The following is an 11,096-nucleotide window of genomic DNA, read 5'->3' as shown; positions in this document are numbered from 1 at the left end:
GACGCTGCAGCTCGGCATTTGGTGTGGAGTAAATAGTGACCGCCGTGGACTCTTGACAGTCTGGTGGAAGATCTAATGCTAGACGGAGATACTCTCAGCACCAGCTTGAAGCTTAATATTTTTTTTGGAATTGTATTGGCTCCAGGACGACCGTTGATGAAAGACTACAATGCGACGGGGGAGATGTTTATTCGGAGACTCGATGCTTACGTAAAAGGCCGGCAGCTTCTTAGAATTATTTTTAATTTAGCAGAGTACCAGGTGTACAAGCTTCATCACGAGGGTGTGTTCTTTCTTCATCAATGGAGGGACTATGAAGGAAAGGACACAGTCACTCTTATTGCAAAGTGAAAACTAAACGAAGCCCTCACTCAGATACTAAAAGTAGAACGGCGTGAGGCAGAAATGGAATTTACCATTTCCACTACGATCGAGGACGTACTGTTTAAGGGAAGAGTCCGCGTCAAGGAAAAGAAGCTGAACGACTTTCTTACGAGGGAACTGGACGGCAGGGGCGTTGTGGACGCCAATCGGAGTGTTTTGCTTAAGGAGTTTTTCAAGGATCACACGAAGTATATCCGCGATAAAGGAGCACTGAACGAAATACAGGCAACAGGTGCTTATGCGAGGATGGAGAGGACTGTAAGGGAGGAAATGATCTGGAAGAAGTTGTACGCAAGCTTTACAAAAATGGTATCAACAATCTACTTGGGTGGTCAGAAGCTGCCGCAAACGTAAAAACAACTGTTCATAACTCCACCAAACACTCCTTGGATTCAGCCCTTCAGGAAGCGAGGAACCGAATGACGACGATTGAAGCGGTAAAAATGGAGGGATTGTACGAGTCTGTGTACAATGCGAGTTGGCATCATGTCAAGGAAGTTCCCGACGGCGATAAGCGAAAGAAAAAGGGGACGGTAATGAAGGTGAAGGAGGGGAAACCGAAACAGTCATGGACGTACAAGAAAGTTGGCGACACCCTCGAAAAGGATGACGCTGTGCAGAAATCCGGTGAAGCACCTCCCGGCTGATGGTGCTTACCTCGGACAAGGGATGGCCGTACACGCTGAGTGTGCTGAATGGGTGTGGCAATGACTTGTGTGTTAACTCTGAGGTGGAGCGAGCGTGGCAGATCGTCAAGGGCGATCTCACCGAGTGGTTCAGCAATTTTGATTTGACTCTCAATCCTTCACCTTTGCCGCATCTGTTGGTTGGGACGGCCGGGATCGGGAAGTCGATGAATGCCGGCTCGTACCTCCTCTACCAGCTGCTGCACTACGACGTGGAGAAACTCCAAGTGGTTGTCCACTGTTTTGGAAGTACGGCGTACGTGTTTGACAAGACCACCAAAATCGTGACAAAATACATGGGTAACATAACATCCATCGTTGTTTTGGGTGGTTTGTGGCAGCGTGGGGTGAAAGGGTATATTATTTACGATGTGGCAAGGAAAGGAACACCGCCCGACACAGATTTTGCGCCTTCTAGTGGATGGGGCATGATTGTGGTGTCATCGCCAAAGGTAACCAACTATGATGAGTGGGAGAAGCAAACAAAAGCCAGTCGAATAATCATGAATTGCCCCGACGAGATGGATTTGAAGGCGATGTGTGCATGGATGAAGCGCGGTCTGAAACCAAATGAGCAAGCGGGATACTGGAAGAAGGTCAAAAAACACACGCAACTTTTGGGTTCGATTCCACGTCACATCTTTGATGAGAAAAGTTATATTGATCGCTTGGGTGCCGTTGATGGTGCCTTGCTGGCGATCAAACTCACTGATGTTGGAGAGTACTTTGCCCTGAGAGGAAGTAAGCTATGGTATTCCGAGGATCCGTCTCACAAACTTGTGAAGATCGTCCGGGTAAAAACAGTTGAAGGTGCTGAGTTATTTCTCAACGCATCGATATGTGATGATATCGGGTTTCGAATTGCGGACCGTTTGGCAAAGGAAATGGGTGCGAAGGATCTTTTGTTGCTAATATTGGGATCGCGTGGTGCTCTTGTTTCCCACGCTTTGGAACAATTAGGTTTGCGCGTATTCATGTATGGGGAGATTGTCAGTGCATTATTAAAGGAACTCAAGGAGCTGAGGCCACCAGAACGTAATGAAGCACGGGATTCAGTGCTGAAGGTAAACCATCAAGGGCACCCCACTCGCACCGTTGGATTAGCGGGACTGGAAGGCGGTGTCACGAGGACTGCGATGGAGTACGGGGTGCTGTACCTACCGAAGGTTGAAAACTTTCCGCTGGTGGACGGCTTTTTCTTCATGGAGTCACCGCGGAGGACGCTGGTTGGGCTGCAGATGACTACGGCGAGTGAGCACCACAAGATAACCAGCACTGTGAATCTGTTCAATGAACATCTGGCGGCATATTTTACGGGCTGGAAGAAATTATCCCGAGACATGTCGTGGGAGATGATTTATGTGCAGCACGAAAACAGCACACCGATGAATGACTGGCAGAGATGTGATGTCGTCAATCCCAACAATGAAACCGACGCTGAAAAAAAAATTGTGGCGTTCTGGGACGGAAAGGTACACAAATACCAGTTTATTTTAACACCGTATTTTGTAAATAAAATCTGAGAAAAGTGAACACAATAATCTTGTAGAAAAGGGATAGGGAAGAAAGTTGGGGAAATAATTGGGGAACAAAGTGCATTTTGCTTGTAGTGAAATATATTGGGAGTATTTTGACGATTTTTATATGTGTGTGCCTACGAGATCTAGACAGTGAGTGCCTTTCTTTTCAGAGAACCGTTGTGATCGGCAGTGCCACACTCACCACACACTTTTTATTTTATTTTTTCCACCAGAGGCGCATCGTCACTGGAGGCTGTTGCGCACTACAGGGGCCGCACAATTTTTTTTTATTTTTATGGGATTTTGTGAAAAGAATGCTTGAGAGGGCGGCGGGCTGCCCAAATAAATTCATATCTCGCACAAACGAAGATATCTCTCCACAACTTTTTCCTCTTCTATCGCACTGTCTTTTGGGAGACCGCGATTGAGGCAGTCAGGGAACCGACAGCTGCCAGACGAAATTGTTTTTTTTTTTTATTTTATTTTTGCCTTCCCACCCACCCACTTTGTGATCTCCTCCTTGCGGCGTTTTTTTTGTGGCTGGAGGAGCCCCAAAGGCCTGCCGCTTCGCGGGGGATAAGTGTTTCTAATTCTAACTGTGCGCAGCAGTCCACGGCAGTGATTGACGGAATGTGCATATATTTTGGGGAAAACATTACGGCGAACTCATTGCCTCTCCATTTACCGCTTTTTTTCTCCTGTCCTTTTTGGGTAGTTTCAGAATCCGGCCAGCGGCCCAGAAGATTATTCAGTGTTGTTTCCTTTTCGGTTCCTCTCCTCTTTTCTTTCTTTCTGTCTTTGGCCCTTTTCTCTGTGCACGCAACAAACACAAAGTTCAGCATTCAATGTGATATTCTCCCAATGGAGGCGAAAGCCGTTTCTGCTCCCACCAAACCACGACGCCGTCCTCGCAGCTCCCCGTGACAATGCGGGTGGACGGCAACACGGCGCAGTTGAATTGCCCCAGCCCCTGAGGGATGCCGGATTTGCGGTTGCTGAGGCCTTGTTTGACGTCGATGTGGCGTTGGACGTGCCGGACGCGAGTACACTCTTCCGAAAATTGTGTGCCACTGCCGCCCCCAACTTTACTCAGGAACGCAAGAACATGGTGGCCTTCAGCTACGGCGTGCGTTCTTCACCAAAGCGACAACACATGTACGGCTCTGCAGCTGGAGAGGGATATGCTGCTTGAGCCATCATTGAATCTATTCGGCTGGGCGCCAAAAAGGGCATTTTTGTCTTCTCATGCCACGTCATTGGGTCAACAGAGCACCGCGCAGACCTTCTTGACGCCGACAACGAGCTCGGGGTTATTGTGGGCTCCGTGAAGGAGGGACCTCGTGTGCGAATGGTGGCGCGAATTCGTGTCTCATTGGCCGGCGACGTTCGAGCGGCGATGGACACTATCGTCAAAAACTATGAGAAATACTTTTTCCCCGTGCTGTGTGAAAGGCAGCCAACGCCTGAGCTGGAGGCAATGCCTTCTTATTTGCCCGACACCGTCGTTCTTCAGCTTCACCGCGATGATGGTGAGGCGGAGTTTGCACATTATATGGATGCAAACTCCCTGACATTTGTCGCCTTGGGAGATGCCGAACGGCCCGCTTTCTGTGGCATTGATGCCGCCGCGCAGCTACACCACGAAGGGGCCCAACGAGCACTGGTGTCGGCAGCAGGAATTGTCTCCGGCATTTGCCGCCGTCGTCTGCGTGTTCCCTTCGGCATGTCAGAACTCAGTGAGTTGTTGCGCCGAGCGTACAATACGGAAAAAGGCAACCCCAACAACAGCCTCAATGGTTCTACCGAGACGGCTTTATTGGCTCACGCCTTTTTGGATGCCGTGTGCGCGGAGGAATCGTTCCATTGTCTCTCCACGACTCGTCGTGTTGGTAATATTCTTGGCTCGACCGGAATTGGATCCGCCACAAGGGATCTTGCCGTTGACAAGTGGCGTCTTGATCAGGACATCATGGAGTTGCGGGATGAACTCATGATTGCCCGGACCGTGTACGACCACAGGCATTGTGGCTATGAATCCAACAGGCCATTTCAGACATGGAGGATGAAGGGATGAAGCGCGTCAACGCCATTGAGAGCAACCGTGAGGAGGCGCGGGAACGGCAGCTGAGTGTGTTTTGCGAGCGCGCCGAGCATAAGGCGGAGAAGATGGCCAAAGAGCTTGAGCGGAGAGGTGGGGCCACGTTGGATGAAATTGAGAGGGCTCTGGAGGCGAAAAAGCGGGAGAGCAGTGCTCTGCAGGCTGACCGCGAAAGCCGCAATTGGGACCACGAGCATACGCTGGAGAAGATCCGAACGAGGAAACAGGACGAGGAGAGTGCCTCGGAGAGGTTGCGGCAGGCGATGCAGCAGCCGGAGCAAGGACTCAGCCTACGGCAGAGCGCCATTTGTACGAGGGAGCAGCAGCTCGAGATGGTTCAACTTGACGGGGTGAGGGGGCGAGAGGCCATCATGCGGGAGCGGCATTCTATTGAGGCGGTGCGAAGGACCGTCCGGGAGGAGCGGTGTCGCCAGCGAAGGCAGTGGATCCACCAGATTAAGGAAGTGAATGCAAAATTCCCGGAACCGGTGCGTCCCTTGGCCGAGGAGCGGAAGAAGAACTGCGAGCAGGCGACAGCAAAGGAGGACGCCGCCGAGAGGGCTCTTGCTGCCGACATCAAAATGATCGAGGAGTATTTGCCGAAGCTCATTTCCCTTGAAGACATTCCTGTGAACCCGGAGGAGACGGACGCCATTCGACGCCAGTTTGACGAGGTCTTCTCGCAAGAGGAACAGACATACTTGGCCAGCGCTGAAGAGGAACGGGCCCGCAAGGAGAGGCTGGGACGAGGACTCGAGGTGTATCGACAGCGTATGCTTGATGACTACGTGGCAAAGAAAAATGGAAAACTGCATGATGCCGAGGCAACGGAGCGCCACCTCAGTTCTGTTGTGGATCAGGTGCTGAATTAATTACGCAACGGGGTCCGCGTAACAAAGATATCAAGCAAGGGCAATGCTCGCGGACGCCCATGTTTTCTCTCGGAGGACTGCAAACGTATTCATTCCTGTGATCTGGACCATCAGGGATTCCCGTTGAATCGCAAACGGCCTCCAGTCACCATGTGGATACGTGACATCGAAAAAGTTCTCATCGGCCTGTCCACAACCTCATTTGTGAACTACAGCGGCGAGGCACAGCTGGCAAAAACACGCCAGGAGGCAGTTTCTGACAATGGGATTCACCGCCATGATGCCACGCAAAACATCGCTCCGTCCAGCCTTGGAACAAACAACCACCGCGCATTCGCACTTTTGCTTCGCGGTGGGAAATTACTGGAGGTGGTTTGTGGGACTGACAGCGACTGCGAGGCTTGGCTTGTTGCTCTCAAGCGTCCACTGCATTTGAGGACTCCTGCGGAAAGGCTTCTTGAGGAACGATGGGGTACGTGAAGAGACGCACGTGCGCAGCCAAGCGATAATGACGTGGAAATGCGGTGGGGTGGCCCACTTGACATCCGCAATATGCGAGGATTTGTTTCTTTGGCCCCCGATGCAGCAGCTCTTTGCGGCGAGAACCACATTCCGCCAGCCCTCTTCCTTCGGGTGGAACAGGAGCCGGCTGAAAAGTCTCAAAGGAGCACAATAACCGCCTGTGGCGTCCGAGTTTGCTCGGGCCTGGATCTCTTTTGCTCTGGCCGACTTTACGACTAATTGTGCGAAAAGCGTGTCGCTCCGCCTCCGTACTAATGCCGTGGGATCTTTTATTGTTTTTCTCTCTTTTTTTCCCATGGCTATTCGTGCTTTTCTTGTGTGCTCTTTTGGATGTATTGAGGCGGCTGGTTGGAGAGAGGCTAACTGCCGCACAATTTTGTGTGAAGTGGACTTTTGAACCCCACGTGTTTGGGTTATTAGCGAGTGAAGAAAAAAGGAAATGATGGTCACCACCACTACTACTGCTGTTTTTTTCCTTTTCTTTGCTGCCAGTTTTAGGTGGGCTATCCATCATTTCTTGTGGGCGTTCCACACCCCTCTTCTCTTTCCTCTGTTTCTGGATGCGTTTTTTTAGCACCGCCGTTGTGGGGCCGTTGCTTTGCCAACATGCATACGGGGGTGGTGCTCCTTCCCATAGATGTGCCGTGAAAAAATATTAATATATTTTCAAATGCGCCGTGTGCTTCTCTGTGTGCGTGTAATGTGGGGCTTAGGCCTCACCCAGGCAGTGGAATGACACCTTTGCACCATTGCGAGGCGGCCGTCGAGGCGGTGCACTAGCACAACAAGCTGTGCGTTTCATATCATACAGAGTATTCGCTGCTGTGGGGATTGAACACTTGTTTTTTGGTGAAACTACCAGGGCTTATCCACTGGGTGCGGTGCGTTGGTTCGGCAAAGGGAACAGAAGGACGTCCTCTATGAGGTGTGCCTGTGGAGGGGGAACTGATCTGCTACCTTGGTGAGTATAAAATATTGGTATTTATCTGAAAAGAGGGGGCGCATCGCTGTGCATGACGAGACTTTATTCATACGGACGTGAGGCGGCGGGTGGAGGAGGCCAACGGGCATGAGCAATACGAGAACGATGCCATTGTTGCCTGTTGAGATGATTTGAGCAGTGATGATGATAATGATGGGGCCGAACACTCTCAGGTAGAAACGCTCTTCTCGATGTCAGGATATTAAAGTTGTACGGTAATGTGTCGCAGGTTGACCGGCCCTCTTTTTGTGAGTTTTTCCGACACGTCGGTGGAGCTGCTCGGCGTTCTCCAAAAGGGTGTTCTGTTCTGCACAGGCGTGACTGCCCGAGGATTGTATCCGCCACGGGCGGAGTGAAGTGTGCACGACGATCCTCCGGCGGATCCAGCGTGTTGTATTCACCGCACTGGACGGCCAATCCCGCATTGGCAACGTTGGGGACTCTCTGCTGTTCCTCATGCCACACGAGGCAGGATGCATCCCATGCGTGAGGACCCTTTATCGCCAAAGTGAGAGGGATCAGCGGCTCCTTACGGGAAATGAGGCGGGAGCAGCAGCAAATGGAAGAATGACAATACGACTCGTCTCTTTCCACCACCTGACGACGTTGGACCCAAAAGACGGACCACATGTGAATGCAGAGCACAGCCACTTACGTGTGCACTGTTATTCGACCTGTCGTGAAGCGGGATGGAACCGTCAACGACTCACCTGGCGGAGATGCGAGCTGGAACGATGATCTCGCCCGACTCGCACCGTGTGTGTTCCCATCGTGCATGCGGGCGCACGCAGGCCACTCCAGAGAGCCTATAAACCGTTTTCTAAATTTGTGTATGCTCACATTGGTCACGTCGCACACGGCTTCCTTCTTGGCAAGAGACCCGGTGATGTTTGGGCACAACTGCAGAGCTTTATTGGGGAGGACGCGAAGACCGCGAGAGGGACGTCTTCTCTCGACACACAGGAGGGCGGAAGAGGGTGCGAGGGCTTTCGAGGTTGGATGCGACTGCAGTTTGAGGTGCGTCACGATGATTGGCCGCGAGGTGTGATTGTGCGGAAGCAGCGCAGTGTGACGCGTAGTACTGGTGGGCGGGGAATTGGACGGAGGCTGGCACGGAGTGAAGAGAGAAGTGACACACCCGCGAAGCAAGAGGCCAATGTTGCAGTGATGTTGGTGAAGTGTTTTCCATGGGGTGAGCTGAGATGTTTCTCCCATGGCGCTTAGCTGTGCCCGCGCCAGTCCGTGTTTTCTATCTTTTTGACTCCACAGAGTGTCCAGGCTCTTGGTTCTTGTTTGCTTGGGACTCCTCCATCATGGAATTCAACGAACACGACGAACTATTGGGATGCCAAACCCACGGGAATTGTGGGCTTCAGCGTGGTCAATCTGGATCAGTGAGCGGAGACCTGCGGCGCCTCATTCTGCGGCGAGTATCTCACGCATTGTCACGGGTATCGGCGCCTGTGTGTGTCTGCCCCATGACCGGCATTTGTATGGCGCACGCCCTTTGCAAGGCTGAGGGAAAGGGCGGGAATCCCCACGGGCACGTGCCTGCAGTCATAATGCGTAAATTGTGGACTTGTTTGTGCGGCAAGGCAGCAAGGTCGCTCAGGAGAAGCAGCATAGACTGGGAGTACACTTTCTAGCGGCGCGTGCTTGGTGACTCTCGAGGCGATTCCCCCAAAGGGACGTATGTGGGTGAAGCAGATGCACTGGAGATGCGCAGTGCCATGCCTTGTGACAGTGAGCGAGGGATGAGTAGCGTGATCCTTCCTGCCATGGACCTGTCAACTTTTGAGGAGTTGGAGTGAGGCCAAGGGGACAAGCGTGTGTGTCTTCACTTTCTTGCGGGAGGACGCGCAGAGGTTGGATTTCTTTTGTTACTTTGTTGTCACGGTGCCTGTGGTGACGTAAATGGGGGGTTTGTTCTCCAGAGGCATTCATTGTGCGATTTGTGCGCGTTTGTTGTCCAACGCTTTCCGCACCACTGAATAGGGTGTTGCGCAGGATCGGAATACATGGATGTGCAAGAGCATCGTGTCGCTCGCCCGTAATAACACACACGCACACAGTTTCAGCGCGTCTGATACGTTACTTTCTTCAGACCGGTCGAAATCACTTGTGGGACGTCAGTTCATTTGCGGCGTCGGGAAAGTGAAGTAAATGGAGAGATATGCCGAGAACGCAATGCCCCTCCATAATACCGCAGGCTGGCGGCGACAAGGATCAGAGAGCCTCTACCCAACATTGAGAATACGGCAGCGCTCTGATGATCCGGTTTTGCGCTTTAGGAAATTGTAATGTGGTGTACACCGTGTGGGCCTTTTTGCTGCGGATATGCAGAGGGGTTATGTGGGGTGGAATTATTGTTGAAGGCAGCACGGACGCCGCCTGACCTTTATGGGAGGGATGCGTAGTGTTATTCCGTGCTTCCTGGCCTGCGTTGTCACACTCATGCTGTGTGTGCGGATGGCCACAGTAGAGGAGCTGAATACGGTTCAATGTGTGTTGTTCACGGGAACTGCGCGACAAATGTTTTTTGTTGGGAGGCCCAAAAGGAGGGGCGCATCGCCGTTGCGTGATTCCCGCGGCAGTCCATTACTCTGCGACTGTGCATGCCGCCGTCCGCTGCGCCACTGCAAGCCTTCGCCTTTGTGAGAAATGGGGAGCGTGACTGCTGTGGCGGTGGTCGAATGTTCCCGAATTGGTGCTTTTGGTGATCCCACTTAGAGCGCCGAGCAGCGAGGGGCCGCACACGCCCAGGAGGTGGGAGTGTGTGCTGCAACCGCACCTGAGATTTGTAGTTGGGATGTTACATGTTTCTTTGGTATTTTTATTTTTGGTGATATGCGGGGCAGCGGTGCGTTGGCGTGTGCGTGCTGCTCATGGCTGCCGGTGTTGTCTTTCCTGCTGTTCTCCCGCTCAGCTCCTTTGCGTGCGATGGAACAAACGTTCTTATGGGCGTGTGCTGGGGCCGCGTTCTTGCTTGGAAAAAAAGCCTTTCGCAGGCATAATGATACTGCCCTCCGTGCCACACGAGGCAGTGGGGTATTTCCTGGGATTTATTGGCGGGGTGGCACCGCACTCATGCCGTGTGGTAGGTTTGTATTCCGCAATGCACGGTGATGGGGATGTGCGGTGACAACTTCCTCCAGTGGAGCGACACGAGCAGCACGGGGAGCGGAACGGAGGAGTGGTGGCTGCGTGCTTCCCAGTGATACGTGAATGGCGAATGCAATATGAAAGGCGGCGTCACGGCACTCTTTTGCCGTGCACACCGCAGATATTTTCCATAAAGCATGCAAATTGCACTCTTTTCTGTTGTTTGGGGGATTACCGTGATGCATCGCTGTTGCGGTGTGTATGATTTGTGGTTCTTGCGTGTGGCCATTGCTGCACCGAATTCTCTTCCCACTTTTGTGTGTTTGTGCCCGTGGCGATGTGCCTACGTCCTCTTGCAGAGTGTGTGCGGTGACGGCGGTGCCACAGGGGTGCTGGACCGTGGCGAGCGGTATGCGTGGGCGAACCCTTCGTGCGCACCACGTTGTTGTTATTGTTTGCTCTCTCCAACACTGTTTTGGGTGGTTGGCACCCACGCGCCGTCGTTGCGGTTGTCCTGTGCATGTGGTTTTTATCGAATACTGTGTGGATGACTCTCTTGCTGAGGCTGTCAGTCATGCCTGTGACCTTTGTCTATTACTCCTATTCCTTTTTTGATTATTGGTTAGTGTTCGGCTTTAACTCAATCCAACTACGAAAACAGGTATATAATCGATTCTCACGCAGGAGAGAATAATAAATAGTCTTCTCTCAGGCGCGGAATTCAACGAAGACGGCTGAAGGATGTTCATACTGAAGGGATATTACGAGTCTGTGTACAATGCGAGTTGGCATCATGTCAAGGAAGTTCCCGACGGCGATGAGCGAAAGAAAGCGGGGACGGGAATGGGAATGAAGGTGGAGAAGGGGAAACCGGAACAGTCATGGACGTACAAGAAAGTTGGCTACACCCTCGAAAAGGATGACGGTGTG

At 52.2% G+C, this 11,096-nt stretch overlaps 4 pseudogenes, besides 3 other annotated features; all 4 read left to right on the top strand.

The window, feature by feature from the left end:
• Positions 1 to 11,096: a sequence feature (areas not merged during assembly with more than two copies in the genome that could not be assigned to a particular haplotype).
• Positions 800 to 2,593, top strand: Tc00.1047053503421.50 (annotated as a pseudogene).
• Positions 2,889 to 3,339: a mobile genetic element.
• Positions 3,055 to 3,077: a sequence feature (AT_rich).
• On the top strand, positions 3,607 to 6,339 carry Tc00.1047053503421.20 (annotated as a pseudogene).
• On the top strand, positions 7,206 to 8,234 carry Tc00.1047053503421.14 (annotated as a pseudogene).
• Positions 8,378 to 8,875, top strand: Tc00.1047053503421.7 (annotated as a pseudogene).

The sequence above is a fragment of the Trypanosoma cruzi genome, genomic scaffold (genome assembly GCF_000209065.1).
Source record: "Trypanosoma cruzi strain CL Brener 1047053516377 genomic scaffold, whole genome shotgun sequence".
Classification (NCBI taxonomy): domain Eukaryota; phylum Euglenozoa; class Kinetoplastea; order Trypanosomatida; family Trypanosomatidae; genus Trypanosoma; species Trypanosoma cruzi.
This window is presented reverse-complemented; position numbering and strand designations above follow the sequence as displayed.